At 37.5% G+C, this 15,793-nt stretch overlaps 1 protein-coding gene across 1 annotated transcript in view; it reads left to right on the top strand.

Moving 5' to 3' along the window:
* The window catches only part of TDRD3 (tudor domain containing 3), a 328,644-nt gene that overhangs the window by 105,926 nt on the left and 206,925 nt on the right, over window positions 1-15,793 (top strand). The window lies entirely within an intron of this gene.

The following is a 15,793-nucleotide window of genomic DNA, read 5'->3' as shown; positions in this document are numbered from 1 at the left end:
GGGAGAAAGGCAAAAAGGAAAGCAAAGGAGAAAACATTCTGATATTACCTGATAGAATTACCTAATAGAAACTAACAGTATCTAAAGAAATAAAGGTAAATAGAAAAATAAAAATATAGGCCTTCCTAAATATTAAAAAAACTGCATACAATACAAACAAATTATATTAAAAAGCACTTTAAAAAACTGTCATCAGATAACACAGCATAAATAATAAGGCCAGATATATCTATCATATCGATAAATGTAAATGATTTAACTCACTTATGAAAAGAATCTTATTGGAGACTTAAAAAAAACTTAAGCTTTGTTCTGTATGCAGGAGACAAATAGAAAACTTTCAGAAGAGTTCCAATTAAAGTAGTTCTTGGCCAGGTGTGGTGGCTCATGTCTGTAATTCCAACATTTTGAGAGGCTGAGGAAGGAGGATTACTTGAGGCCAGGAGTTTGACAACAGCCTAGACCACATAGAGAAACTGTCTCTACAAAAAAAAAAAGAATTCGGTTGGATGTGGTGGTGTGCGTTAGTAGTCCTAGCTACTCAGGAGGCTAAGGTGGAAGAATTGTTTAAGCCCAGGAGCTCAAGGCTGTGATAAACTGTGATTGTACCACGGCACTCCAGACTGTGTGAAAGAGAGAGACCCTGTCTCTAAAAATACAAAATAAAGTAGTTCTTGACTTGTCGATATAAGATAGAGTAAAATTCAGAATAAAAAGCATTCTATAACAAATGTTTTATAATGCCAAAGCAGACAAATTACAATGAAGATATAAAAGTCATGAAAATCTATGCACCAGTCAGAATAGCAGTCATATTCATAAGGCATAAATGATAGAAACTACAAGAAGAAATTTACAAAAATACACCAGTATATGAGATAAATGTCTTAAAAGACCTAAATATTATTAAAATAAATCCAGTTGATCCATGTTGAACTTTGTTCCTGAAAATAAAAAAACACACCTTGTTTTCAATGCCCATGAAGCAAGTCATGAAAATTGGTCATATTTTAGATCATAGATTACTCCTCAAATAGTATATTTGATCACAATCAAATAACTTTGTGATCACAATCAAATAAAACTAGAAGTAGTGAGAAAATAAAAGGGTCCTTTCATGTAATAATTTAAAAATTGTTAAGCAACTTGAGGTATGGGTCAAAAAGAGCTATAAACTTAAATTGAAGAATTTCTTTCTTTTTTTTTTTTTTTTTTTCGAGAGGGAGTTTCACTCGTTACCCAGGCTGGAGTGCAATGGCGCAATCTCGGCTCACTGCAACCTCCGCCTCCTGGGTTCAAGCAATTCTCCCGCCTCAGCCTCCTGAGTAGCTGGGATTACAGGCATGCACCACCATGCCCAGCTAATTTTTTGTATTTTTAGTAGAGACGGGGTTTCACCATGTTGACCAGGATGGTCTCGATCTCTTGACCTCGTGATCCGCCCGCCTCGGCCTCCCAAAGTGGTGGGATTACAGGCTTGAGCCACCGCGCCCGGCCCTAAATTGAAGAATTTCTAAAAATAATAAAATGACTATAAAACTCAGCTCAAAAAAAAAATTATAGCCCTAAGTATTTATATTACTTAACAAAGAATAAAAATGAATGACTTATGCTATCAACTGAAAATGTTTGAAAAAGGAAATCGAGGCCGGGCGCGGTGGCTCAAGCCTGTAATCCCAGCACTTTGAGAGGCCGAGGCGGGTGGATCATGAGGTCAAGAGATTGAGACCATCCTGGTCAACATGGTGAAACCCTGTCTCTACTAAAAATACAAAAATTAGTTGGGCATGGTGGCACGTGCCTGTAGTCTCAGCTACCCAGGATGCTGAGGAAGGAGAATTGCCTGAACCCAGGAGGCAGAGGTTGCGGTGAGCCGAGATCGTGCGATTGCACTCCAGCCTGGGTAACAAGATCAAAACTCCGTCTCAAAAAAAAAAGAAAAAGGAAATCAAAATAAACTGTAGGAAAAAAGGAGATAGTAATAAAGATAAAATATTAATGAATTAAAAATAGAAAAATAACATAGCTAAATCTGAAACCTGATTCTTTGAGGGGGAAAAAATAGAGTACACAAACTAGCTGGCTTAATAAAGAAAAAAACACAAGGAAAGTGTAACTACACAAATTAATAAATGACAGTGGGGAAGTAACCTGAGGAGGACAGTCAAAGAATTCTGAGATTACTCTGCTCAACTCTATGCAAATAAATGAAAAACCTAGATGAAATGAATAAATTACCATAAAAAGATAGAAAATATAAACAAACCAGTTTCTAAGAAGAAATAGCAGTTGTCAAGGAGTGATCTTCTTTGAAAAATTACCAGGCCCAGACAATTTTACAGGAATTTCTGTATAACCTTTAAAAAAAATTACTCCAATGCTATTGGAACTATTCCAAGTATGGAGTAAAACTAAAATTCTAAATCTATTTTTTTCATAAGTTTGCAAGACCCACACACAAAAATATTAAAACACAAAGGAAAGATACATATAGAACAATTGAAATAATGGAAAGACATACCATGTACTTGATTAGGATTCAAACCATTTCCTCTATGTTAATTTGCTGATTTAATGTGATCTCAGTGAAAAAATAGCAGATTTATTTTACCTAGACAAGTTGTTCCTAAATTTCACATAGAAAAGTTAAAAAACAAGAATAAAACATAATGACTCTAAAAAAAAAAAAAAGGAAATGAATTTTTAATGAGGTAGAACTAACATTACCAAATATTAAACTATTACCAGGCCTTCAGAATTTCAGAAATAGAGCCAAATATATGCTGTAAATTAGTATATGATAAATGAGGCATCTGAAACTTGTTCAGAAAAAGTAATACTAATCAGAAAGTGGTGTTGAAAAAACTGTTGTGCAGTCTGGAAAATACTTTAAAAAGATACTTTACACCTTTTGATAGACATAATTCCAAGACGATCCCCAAGATCCCTGCCTCCTAGTGTATGTGGCCTGTACAATCCCTTCTACTGGATTATGGGCAGGATTTATGAATGTGTGTTATTCTTGTGATTAGCTTATGTTACTGGGAAAAAGTAGAGATTTAGCAGATGTGATTAAGGTGACTTTAATCAAAAGGGAATTTTCTTGAGTGAACCTGACCTATTCAGGTGAGCCCCCAATGAAAAGTTTTCATGTCAAAGACTCTCCTGATGGCCTCGAAGAAGGAGACATCCATAGTGTAAGGGGATCACATAGCCAGGAACTGTGGGAGTCTCTGAGAGTTAGAATACTTCTTAGTTGATAGCCTGCAAGAAAGAGGGTCCTATAACCATAAGAACTGAATTCTACCCAGAGCCATGTAGGCTTGGAAGAGAACTCCAATCTCCAGAAGGAATCACAGCCTGGTCAACATGCGATTTCAGCCTGTGAGACTCTGAGCAGAAGACTCATCTAAGCCATACCTGGCCTACTGACCCACAGAAACTGAAGGGTAATAAATGTAAGTGGTATTAAGTCACCTAGTTGTAGTAGTTTGCCACGCAGCAATAAATAAATACACATGTGAAAACCTGAATTCCAAAAAAAAAAAAAAAGTGAGAGAATTAAACGTAAAGGTTGAAACCATTAAATAGGACAGCACATTAATAAATATATGTAGAAAGTCAATAGTTTATTCAATAACATAGCTGGGCACAGTGGCTTGTACATGTAGTCCTAGCTACCCGGGAGGCTGAAGCAGGAGGATTTCTTGAGCACAGGAGCTTGAGGTTACAGTGAGCTGTGATCATGCCAGCCTGGTGACAGAGTGAGACCCTGACTCAAAAAGAAAAAAGAGACAGAGAGTATCATAGGGGAAATTTTTTTTTCTTTTTCTTTTCTTTTTTTATTTTTTTCTTTTTTAAGTGAGAGAGAGAGAGAGACATGGGGGGTTACGGGGCAGAGAGAGAGAGAGAAATAGAGAAGCAGAGGAAGGAGCTGAAGTGGGGAAGAAGTGGCTGGGGTAAAAGGGGGTGGAGCAGGGGAGATTTCTCAATGAGATATAGTTAAAGCTATAAAGCTATATTTTTAAATGAATGCAAACAACTAAAGTGTTGGGGGGAATGAAAAATAAAAGAAAACAAGAATTAATGAATCAATAATTAAATATGTTAAAATAGAAACAATAAAATAGACAAAAACAGAAATAGAATTGATATATAAAAATCCTTAAAAGGCTAGCAAGGCAAACATCAGACAAATCTGACCAATGAGAAAAGAGAAATAAATATCACATTCAGAAAAATTTTTAAATAATGATAGAATTCTAAGTACAACTAACCATTTATTAAACATAATGAAAAAAGCAATCCCACTCAAAATTGCAATAAAAACATACAAATTACCTAAGAGTAAGCTTATTAAGAAAGCAAAGAAAGAACAGCTTTTTAATATAAGCTCTAAAAAGACTTGAAAAGTCAGAGCCATGCTGTATTCTTGAATGAGAAGACTGCATATTATAAATATCCAATTCTAGGCTGGGTGTCTCTAAAAAAAAAGTTTTAAACATCACTGCGGTATGGTGGTATGTACCTATAATCCTAGTACTTGGGAGGCTGAGGCAGGAGGATTGCTTGAGCTCAGGAATTTGAGACTGCAGTGAGCCATGATTGCACCACTGCACTCCAGCTTGGGCATCAGGGTACAATCCCCAAAAAAATACTGCAAAAAAAAATAATCTGTCTCAAAAAAGTTGCAATTCTGTAGTTTAATCTACATATTTTATACAAGTCCAATCAAAATTCCATTTGAAGTTGAAAAACTAGATTAAGAAAATTTTTTTAAACTCATGAAAATTACCCTACCAGAGACTAGATAAATAGAACAATAGTAATACTAACAAGATTAAGAACGATGTTCATGATGTGGCAGGAATCATGTCAAGTATTTAAAAATTATTGTATTTTTGGCACACACTTTGAGGTAGATACTACTATTATCTATTAATAAATATATGTAGGATGTCAATAGCTTATTCAATAACAGAGCCAGGCACAGTGGCTTGCACCTGTAGTCCTAGCTACCCAAGAGGCCGAAGCAGAATTGCTTGAGCCCAGGAGTTTGAGGTTGCAGTGAGTGGTAATCATGCCAGCCTGAGTGACAGAGTGAGACTCTGACTCACTTTTACAGATGAAGCATTGAGCATCAAAAACAGTAAACTTGATGAGGCCATCTTTTTAACCACCATCAATATAGCCTCAAGGTGACATTGCTGGCAACTTTAGTGAATAGCTGATGTTGGGGCAATTGATATACCATTTGGAAGAGAATAAAGTTGGATCCTTCCCATCTGAGTAAAGCAATTTCCAGAGGGATTAAATTGAAACAATTTCCATTAAAATATGCTAGAGAACAAAAGATGTAATTATATAGAATTCATATGATCTCTGGGAAGGAAAAAATTTTCTAAACACAGCACTGAGGAGAGGAACATAAAAATGTAAACTTCTACATAGGAATAAAAAAATCAGCAAACAAATATTAAAGCTTATTAATAAATTTAAAGTATCAATAACAAAATAGTAAAATAAAAACTTGGCAGTTTGCTGGGCAAAGGTAATATTTTAATGTATAAAGCGTCTTTCAAATCAATAAGCAAAAGACAAAGACCTCAGTTTTGTAACCTGGTGCTCCTTAGGGACAACTCAGTAAGATCATGATGAGGGCAATGTTGACAACTTGGTGTGGAAGTGAAGAGAACTAATGTGAAATACAAGGAGGTTTCCTGGTTGGAAGGATATTTAAAATTATGCTGAGAAGCTCCAGGGAGTATAATTACTCCTTTAATTAGTCATTCAATAAATGTTGATCTAGTCTGTATGCTCTACTAAGTGCCAGAGGCACAGTGGTGAGCAAGACATGGAGCATATCTTCCCATTGTGAAAGAATGTGGATTAAGGAGAGCAAGGCAGTGAGACAGGCAAAAGCTAGACCAAGAATTAAAACAAGATGAGGTGGCTGCTTGTGAATGATTGGCCCTGGAAGACTCCTGTGAGGTTAAAATTTAAGCTGAATCTGATTGACGAAAAGCCTGATGATGCTGTGGCAAGAAGTAATCATACATAAAAATGGAAACAAGGTGACCAGGTCGGAAGGTCTGGCAGCAGTCTAGGTAAGCGATGACAGTGTTCAGACTAAGCTTGTAATAATGTAGACAGAGAGAAGTCAGTGTAGTTGGAGCACGTTTTGGATGTGGTAGATCAGTAAGATTTGTCAATTTGGTGGCTAAGGGAATGAAAGAAATCAGGAATGTGTGTGTGTGTGTGTGTGTGTATTTTTTTTTTTTTTTTTTTGAGACAGAGTCTCATCCTGTCTCTAGGCTGGAGTGCAGTGGCACAATCTTGGCTCACTGCAACCTCCGCCTCCCAGGTTCAAGCAATTCTCTTGCCTCAGCCTCCCAAGTAGCTGGGACTGCAGATGCCCGCCACCACACCCAGCTAATTAGCTAATTTTGATATTTTTAGTAGAGACACAGTTTCACCATGTTAGCCAGGATGATCTCCATCTCTTGACCCTGTGATCCACCCACCTCGGCCTCCCAAAGTGCTGAGATTACAGGCGTGAGGTCAATATTTTTTATGCTACAAATTGGGTCTGGGTTGATGGTGGTGCTATTTACTCAGATGGAAAATTTTAAAGGGAAGCAGATAGTTTACAATGGAGGGTAAGTGGGTAGAATATGTGAATTATGTCCCACCATGGTAGGTTTGAGATTTCAAAGACATTAAAAGGGATGTCCAATAGGCAGAAATGAGCAGATGGACTTGGAGACAGTTTTGTGTGCCATTTTCATATAGATGGCACGAAGTGAAAAAAAGGATATAAGTGTATTACCACTAAGGTATATACTTAAAAATGATAAAGATGGTAAATTATATATGTGTATTTTACTGCAATCAAAATATAGATTTTAAAAAATCCTAGGGGTCGGGTTTGGAGGTTCACATCTGTAATCATAGCACTTTGGGAGGCTGAGGTGGGTGGATCACATGAGGCTAGGAGTTCAAGACCAGCTATGACCAACATGGTGAAACCCTGTCTCTTACTAAGAATACAAAAATTAGAGGGGTTAAGGTGATGTGCACCTGTAGTCCCAGCTACTCAGGAAGCTGAGGCTCAAGAATCACTTGAACGTGGGAGGTGGAGGTTACAATGAGCCAAGACTGTGCCAATGCACTTCAGCCTGGGTGACAGAGTAAGACCCTTTCTCAAAAATACACTAACGGAAAATAATAATAAATAAATCATTTAAAACATCCTAGGATCTAGATAGGAATCTCTAGGACAAGAGTGTAAATAGGAAAGGGAATGATGTCCAAGAAATAACCTTAGAATACTCCAACATTTAGAGCAGCTGAAAATAAAAGCTAGCCAGAAGCCTAAGAAAAACTGGCCAGTGAATTAGGAGCAACCCAAGAGAGCGTGGTGTCATAGAAACCAAGAGAAGGGTTTCAAAGAGGACAAAGTGTCCAACTGGAAGACAAAGTGGTCAACTGCTTTGAATGCTAGTGAGAAGTCAAGTAAGAGGTCAAAGTGACAATGAGCTTTGGCAACCTGAAGTTATTGGTGATCTTGATGAGGACAGTTTTCTGGTCATCAAGGAAGCAAACACTAGCCCTAAGTTTACTTCCTCTCAGTTTTGCCATCATGAAGGAAGGACACTTCAGCTACTGGAACAGGTTTCCATAGGCTTACCTTGAGTCACCTGCCCATTCTCCGATTCATGGTAATGTAAATAGCTCAATTTAGACTGAGTGCTTCTACCTGTACCATTGCTGTGTCCAGGGAAGTTCATTCATGGAGCAGGAGTCTGGTCATGGAGCAAGAGTCAAGAAACCTCCCCTGTGCCCGTGTTTGTCTGTAAAATGGTATACAAACATCTTTCTATTCTTAAAATAAGTCAAAGGAAGCAAAAATTTTGTAAAAAAAATGTCTAGATCCAAGGTCAAGGCTTAATCTCAGTGTTACTTATATGGTACAAATATTCTCTAAGTGACAAATCAAAATGTATTAAGTACTTAACATTCTTGACTTGTCATCTCTTTGTAAGAATAGTGTTTCTCCTATTATCTTTAATCTAGAGTCAAGCTAATTTGATTTAATGATCCCATTGTAAGCTTATCTAATTCTTATTTTCGGGGATCATCCTTTAATATATTGTGAACCATGTGTTTAACTAAGTGTAGAGAATTGTAAAATGAAGATAATAGGGTAATTAATTTGAGCACAGTAAGTACAAGTTAGTTTTAACCGTATTATAGTGTACACAAGTATATCTCTGATTTATCTCTGAAAATATAGATTTATCCCATTTAATTATAATGTATTTAACCTGCTTTTAAGTGAGTTAAGACCACTAACTTTTTCAATTTTGTTTTAGAAGTTAGGTAAATTTGTTTTAAAAGTCAAGAAAATGAAATCAAAATGATTACATTAGTCAGTCTATATGAAATGTCACTCTTTGTGTTTATACTTTAAAAATGTTAATTCTGTTTTACCAATGAATTGTAGTTCTACTTTGCAACACTCCTTTCCATTTTTAGTTTCTAAGAGAAGATATGTTTATATAATTACTAATAAATTTCTCTAAAGTGAACACAATTTTTGGAACTTTTATTACTTATATTCACAAAAACTCAAAGTAAATGTGTCAAATAGTTTCTTATAAGTGTTTCACAACCCATCTATTGGGCTCAAGAACCTGACAGTGGAGGGAAGGAGGGAAGGAAGGACATAGTGAAATAAGCTATTAGAATAAAGCTTTATTCTTTATAAAACCGTGTGATGGAAAAAGAGTTCTGATTCCACATGGGCACTGTGCTGATTGTTGCATTGACATTATGGCCATAGTGAGGATCAATTATTCTTATATTGTTGACCTGATTGAGAAAAGTCTGCTTGCCTTCTGTAGATGATTGAATTGCAGCTAAAGGATGAAGTCACAAATCAGGCAAATCACCGTGGCCATTCTAGTTGTTTGGGAAAGTCCTAATGGCTTCGTCATTTCCCACTGATGCAGGTGCAGGTGCAGGTGCAGGCTTCCTCCTCAACCACAGCTTCCTTTCACTGTGCACTCCATTGCATGAGGGCTTTTCTCCACACTCTGCTTCCAGCAACACTCTCTTGTCCTTCGTGGCCTCATGACAGACCCATGAATTTCTATCCTGCTCTTGCTCTTTGCTTACATTATGGCCCTGGATCAACTCACTGGGGACTCAGACCTTGATTGACACCCCAGCCCAGGTCAGTAAATATTTGTTTAATCCAATTTAATAACAAGTTTCTACTTCCAAGATAATTATTTAATGTTTACAGATTTGCTTACTGATATAACTAGTTTTGTTTATTTTCTCCTGTTGTTATAACAGCATTGGATTTTGTGGATAAACCTCTTGCTTATAGTAAAACCTTTATTTATTGTGTTGCATTATCTTTAGGTTTTGCTATTATCTATCCATCTGTTCTTTTATTTACAATATTCAAAAACTGAAAGCACAGCATTTTTGTTAGTTTTCTATCACTACTGTAAAAAATCACAAACTTGGAGACACAAAACAACGCAAATTTATTATGGTTCTGGTGGTCGGAAGTCTGAAATGAGTGTCACAGGGCTAAAATCAAGGTGTTGGCAAGACTGCATTTCTTCTGGAGGCTCTAGATGAGAATATTCTCCTTGCCTATTCCAGCTTCTAGAAGTTGCTTGTATTCCTTGGCTTTGGGGCCACATCACTCTTCCCTCTGCTTCTGTTCTCACATCTCCTTCTCTAACTATCCCTCCATTCTATCATAAGGAGCCTTGTGATTATATCAGGTCCACCTAGATAATCCAGGAGACCCATGTCAAGATCCCCACTTTAATCACAACTGCAAAATCCCTTTGGCGTGTAAGGTAGCATGTTCACAGTTTCTGGGGTTTAGACACAGATAACTTTGGAAGGACTATTATTCAGCCTAGCAGAGCATTCCTTACTATTATATGAGACAAGCAAGGAAATATGTAAAATTGAGACCAGACTTTAAAAATATTAATTAAACCTTAATACTAAAAGACTTAAGTTGTGTAGAAGAAAAGTTATTAAGCCAGATGGTAATATGATGTGAAATCAAGAGTTAACATTAGGTAATTAACCACATTCAAATTTAAGAGAAAATATAATTGCATATTGTTTGAAGCCAACATCTATCTAATCTAGTAAATACCCAGGGATGATTTAAGACTTTAGCTTTTTATAGCATCAAACAAAACACTTACTGATACGATTTGGCTCTGTATCCCCATGCAAAGCTCATGTTGAATTGTAATTCCCAATATTGGGTGAGGAACCTGGTGGGAGGTGATTGGATCATACTGGCAGATATCCCCCTTGCTATTCTCATAATAGTAAGTGAATTCTCATGAGATCTGTTATTTAAAAGCATATAACACTTTCCCCTTCACTCTTTCTTTCCTGCCACCATGTGAAGATGTGTTTGCCTCCCCTTTGCTCTCTGCCATTATTGTAAGTTTCCTAAGGCCTCCCCAGCCATGCCTCCTATACAGCCTGTGGAACTGTGAGTCAATTAAATCTCTTTATAAATTACCCAGTCCCAGGTTATTCTTTATAACACTGTGTGAATGAACTAATACACTTAGCCCTAGTCATTTCATTTTTTAGTCATTTGTTTTGTAAATAATACATGGAAACAAAAAATTAGAAGTTAAAAGTATGTACAGTGATTATATATATATATATATATATCCCCTTAATCCTCTGTCTTCTACTTACTCAGGTGTTTTCAGAGGCAACAAGTCACCAGTTTTCTCTTCAACAGTTTTTATTTTTCCAGAAGGTACTTGATCGTTTCAAGCTTCTCTCCAGAATCACTGAGGCATTCAAAAGTTAATCTATACATACTTTTTTATTTATAAAACTGTCTCAATACAAGTTAGATATCCATTAGAAATAATTTCTATTGGCACTGGAGACCTTTTTTCCCTGCAATTTTTGGTGTTTACTATCTCATAAAGTATGTACTACCTGAGAATCTATAGTAAGTACTTTAGTATCAATATTTAGGTCCTTGATCATGCTTTAAATTTTAACTTTAATTATCTCCCCGAAAAGACCAACTCATGTGGACATTCAAGCAACAGCTCTAAAGGCAACACCTCAGCTCAAAGTTTGGCTCTTCCAGCTTCAAGTTGTTTGGCTTTGGGCAAGTTAGTTTACCTCTTCCCCTACTGCCTCCCCGCCCCCCGACGCCTGCATTCTTAAGGAGTAATATAGGCAGGATAATAGTACCTAAATCCAAGTGTTGTTAGGAGAGTTAACTACTACATAAAGCAGCTGGTATTTACTAAGTATTGAATAAAAAATTGTATTTATGCATAACTCCAATCATTGTATGAGGATTGTCCTCTTACATTTGCTCTACTTATCTTAGTTACTAGTGATTACTATTATTCTACATTTAACAAATTCACTCTATTTAGCAGAAAGATTACTGACCTGCAATTCTCGGTGTTAATACTGGGATTATTTTATGGACAGTAACAACTAATGTTCATTAGTGTTTATTGTCTACTAGGCCCTGTGCTAGTGTGCTTTAGTTCCATTGTTTTTTGAGCTTCCCAAAAACCTTTGAAGTAGGTGATGTTATTGTCATCATTCTCATTTCAAGGGTGGGAACCTAAGCTTTAGAGAGGTTGAAGCTAGTTAGGGACAAAGCCAAGATCTGAACACAGGTGGACTAAGTCCAATGTTCATACACTTGATTACTAGGTTATACTACCTACTGAAGGAAGCACTTACTTTGACATTTCTTTAATCATTAGGCCATCAGTTCCTTATTCTTTCATTTTTAAAAAATAAAAATAAAACATTTATTGAATGCCTATTATATGCCAGCTACTCTCCCACACTTTTAGGGAGAAGCTCTATTCCTTTCAATTCCTAGTAGAACCTTTAATGTTGCTTTATTTATTTATTTTTGAGACAGTTTCTCTCTTGTCGCCCAGATTGGAGTGCAATAGCACAATCTTGAGTCACTGCAACCTCCACCTCCCGGGTTCAAGCAATTTTCCTGTCACAGCCTCCCGAGTAGCTGGGACTACAGGCACATGCCACCACACCTGGCTAATTTTTGTATTTTAAGTAGAGACAGGCCTTCACCATGTTGGCCAAGCTGATCTCGAACTCCTGACCTCAGGTGATCCGCCCATCTCAGCCTCCCAGTAGTGTTGGGATTTCAGGTGTGACCCACTGCACTGGGCAGATGTTGCATTTTTTTTAAGGACATTTCAATCAACCATGAAGAGGCTGGCTGCTGTGGCTCACTCCTGTAATCCTAGCACGTTGGGAGGTCAAGGCAGGTGGATCACAAGGCCAAGAGATCGGGACCATCCTGGCCAACATGGTGAAATCCTATCTCTACTAAAAATACAAAAATTAGTCAGGCATGGTGGCGCATGCCTGTAGTCCCAGCTACTCAGGAGGCTGAGACGGGAGAATCGCTTGAACCCGGGAGGCAGAGGTTGCAGTGAGCCGAGATCGCGACACTGTACTATAGCCTGGCAACAGAGAGAGATTCCATCTCAAAAACAAAAACAAAAGCCACGAAGAATCCTTGTCTTTTTCATTCTTGCCACACTTTTTTTTTTTTTTTTTTTTAGCTCCCAGTGAATAGTTTTTACATTATCGGCAGAGAGCCTGTGGATTATTTCCTTTAAATTAATTCATGATTATTTTCCTCATAAATGCACTTATCTTATTGTATTGGTAAAATAAGGTAAATGTGCTATATATTTTTTATTTTCCCTTAATTTTAATCATATTGAGATAGCTCTTATATTAATGGTATACTATCAGATTTTCTATAGACTGGACTTCCTATTTTTACTTTTGTTCACATCGAATATAATTTATTTCTTTTTTGTGTGTGCTAAAATTACTTATTATAAATGTCAAAACGCGTGCTAGGAATGGAGAGACCCCCCCCCCCCCGCCAAACAGGCTTCGTGTGAGCAACATGGCTGTTTATTCATCTGGGTGCAGGTGGTCTGAGGCCAAAAAGGGCGTCAGCCAAGGGCGGTGGGATACGAATTGGTTTTACAGGTTTGGGGTGGGCAGTGGAAAGTGAGAGTAAGCGGTGGGTATAGGGGCAAGGAGTATACATTACCATAAGTTCAGTTACAATGGTGGGTGGGGTAAGATGCAAGAGTAGTTAAGATGGTAGGGTGGGGCCGAGGGATATTCACAGAGCAAGAGCAGTTAAGATGGCCGGGTGAGGTGAGGAGTATTCACATTATCATACGATAAGAACAGTTAAAATGGCAGGGTGGGTTGAGAAGCTCAATGTCCAGGGGAAGCTCCGCTGGGCGACCAGGGATAATGGCAAAGGAACGTAGGTGAAGTGGGGGATGATCAGCCGAGGCAGACAGGACTTTAGACTCTCCGGGTCAGGGCTTGCACATGAAGGCCTGAAACTAAAAGCCATAGAATTGAGTAATTTATCCTATACAAAAACTTATCCTCAAGATGTCATCTGCATTAGTTATTGGCAACACGTGCTTTATAGCACTGCAATCTTCTTTTCTATGGTTTGTAGCTTATCCTATATCCCATTGGTTTTTCTCTATCCAACTTTTAACATTAAAATGAATGCAAAATTATCATCTTCAATTCCAATTAAATGCAATATAATAGTCATGTTACTTTGAATTTTAATCATCGCTTTTTGTTTTTAGAATTTATTATTTATTAAGTAGGTAGTGTTAGTTCCACCATCTGATATAAAGAGATAGGAACTCCAGATCTCTTGAATCTTTAAACAACTATCTACTGCCACATAGTCACAAAGACATGAAGATCATGTAACATAGGGGACACACCACACAGAACCTATAAACTGATTGCCCATAAACCACATCCAGTTTGCAGATATTTTGCATAGCCTGGATGGTGTTGGCCAGCATCATGTTTTTAAAAAAGTTTTAATTGGCAGAACTTTAAAAATCAGGAGATTTCACATTAAAAACCCATATCCCCAATTTCCCTTGAAAAATTGGGATTTTTGGTAGCAATGAGCCAGAGTAAAGGAGCAGCTGCCCAGTTTGGACAGGGTAGGCACTCTAGTCAGCCACAGCCCTACCACTTGCTCCTGTCTCTGACCCTAAAGGCAAGCGACTCTGATAGCACTCATGCCATTGTTTTCCTTAGACTTGGCCTGCCTGGCTCAGTCATGTTACCTGCCTGATCCTACAGGATCAGGTATTATTCAAGCCTGATGCCTGGACTTTGGTCAGAACTTCTATCTCGTTTTCTGCTTGGTGCTGTCATTCAACACAAGATCAGGAGACTTCCTTCAAATTACACCAGAGACAAGTTGGAGGCTTGCTCGTTGGCTTTTGTCAGGAGGCTTGCACCACTCTCCCTGGAATCCTGGAATTTCACCTCTGAAGCTAGGTAGAGAAAAAGAAAGCCTTCTCTGTAAGGACTGGAGAAGAGATTTCATGTCTTCTTTCCCTGGGATTACCCAGCTGTCCACTAAACTTTCCAAATTTAAGGCATTCCCAGTAAGAATTCTGCTGGCAAACAGCCTTCTGTTTGCTCTCAGATATCCTAGTATTCCAAAGAACTATGCTGTTTATGTTGGAGTAGGGTGGAGTTCCCATACAGGAAATATCCCCAGGCTCTGTCTTGACATATAGACACACTCAGGGAAAAAAAATGAAGAAAGCCAGTCCAGTAACTTAGGAAGGAAAGAGGCTGATGGTCTTATTAGAATTGTATTAACTGTATATTTGCAATTTCCTTTAAAATGTCCTTCTCCAGTACAAAGACCCAAATCTGGTGTACTTGGGACTCCATTTTGTCCTTGAATCTCACTAGTTGGAGTGAATAGGGATAGGGAGGAACTCTGGTCTCCCAAAGAAGTTGGATGCCACTAACACTTTAGGGTGTTAAAATTTCAGAGTGTCAACTGCTGTTCTCCACATCACATTGCTTGTGTATGCATGACTTTAAAAACCTTGTTTTTGGCCCATTAAATACAGCAAACTTTGATTTTTGAACTCTCCCTCAGGGTCTTGAGAATCATTTGTTAGTCTCACTATTTTGATATCCACCAGGGAAAATATCCAACCTGCTGTGGAACAGGATCGTTAACTGAAGCAGCCACTATGAGAAGGAAAGTGCATAATGTTATAAATGAAGTCACCGCCATGAAATAATACAGATGTATTCTTTTCAGTGAATTCTGTGCAAACACCCAGTCAAGCTGAGACTTCCCTGATTATGTATAGGGAATGTGTTCAGAAAATCACCAGCTGCGTTTTTCAGTGGTTTAAAAGTTGCTGTGCTGTAGCATTCCAGAATAAAATAAGTAAATACCACCTACCAACCAGTAAAGTTTTTTGATGCAACATCCCTTTACTTCAAAGCTTATAATGAAATTGATTTTCAGTGCTTTTTCATTTCAACTTTTAAGCCCCATGAATAACTACTCTAAAATAATTTCAACTTAGAAATATTCAGGAACTGGTGAGAAATTGATAGTGACTCTTTTATGCTTAGCTAAAAGATGTTGAATAAAAATGTAAAGGAAGAACTTGTTGTGTTTAGATGAGAAGAACTATATGATAAGAAGGCAAGGAGCCAGAAATGATTTTCCATGATAAAGAAAGTAATTTAAAACTTTCTTTAATTTTTAGTAGGACTGAACCCTCAAACAAATGACATTTCACTGCGTGGAGAATTCGCAGAGGCTGTAAATCAGATTCTAATGTGTTCCTGGAATGCCATCCATTGATTATGGCCA

Source organism: Callithrix jacchus, chromosome 1 (genome assembly GCF_049354715.1).
Source record: "Callithrix jacchus isolate 240 chromosome 1, calJac240_pri, whole genome shotgun sequence".
Taxonomy (NCBI): domain Eukaryota; kingdom Metazoa; phylum Chordata; class Mammalia; order Primates; family Cebidae; genus Callithrix; species Callithrix jacchus.
The sequence above is the reverse complement of the archived record's forward strand: the minus strand, read 5'-3'. Positions and strand labels throughout refer to the sequence as shown.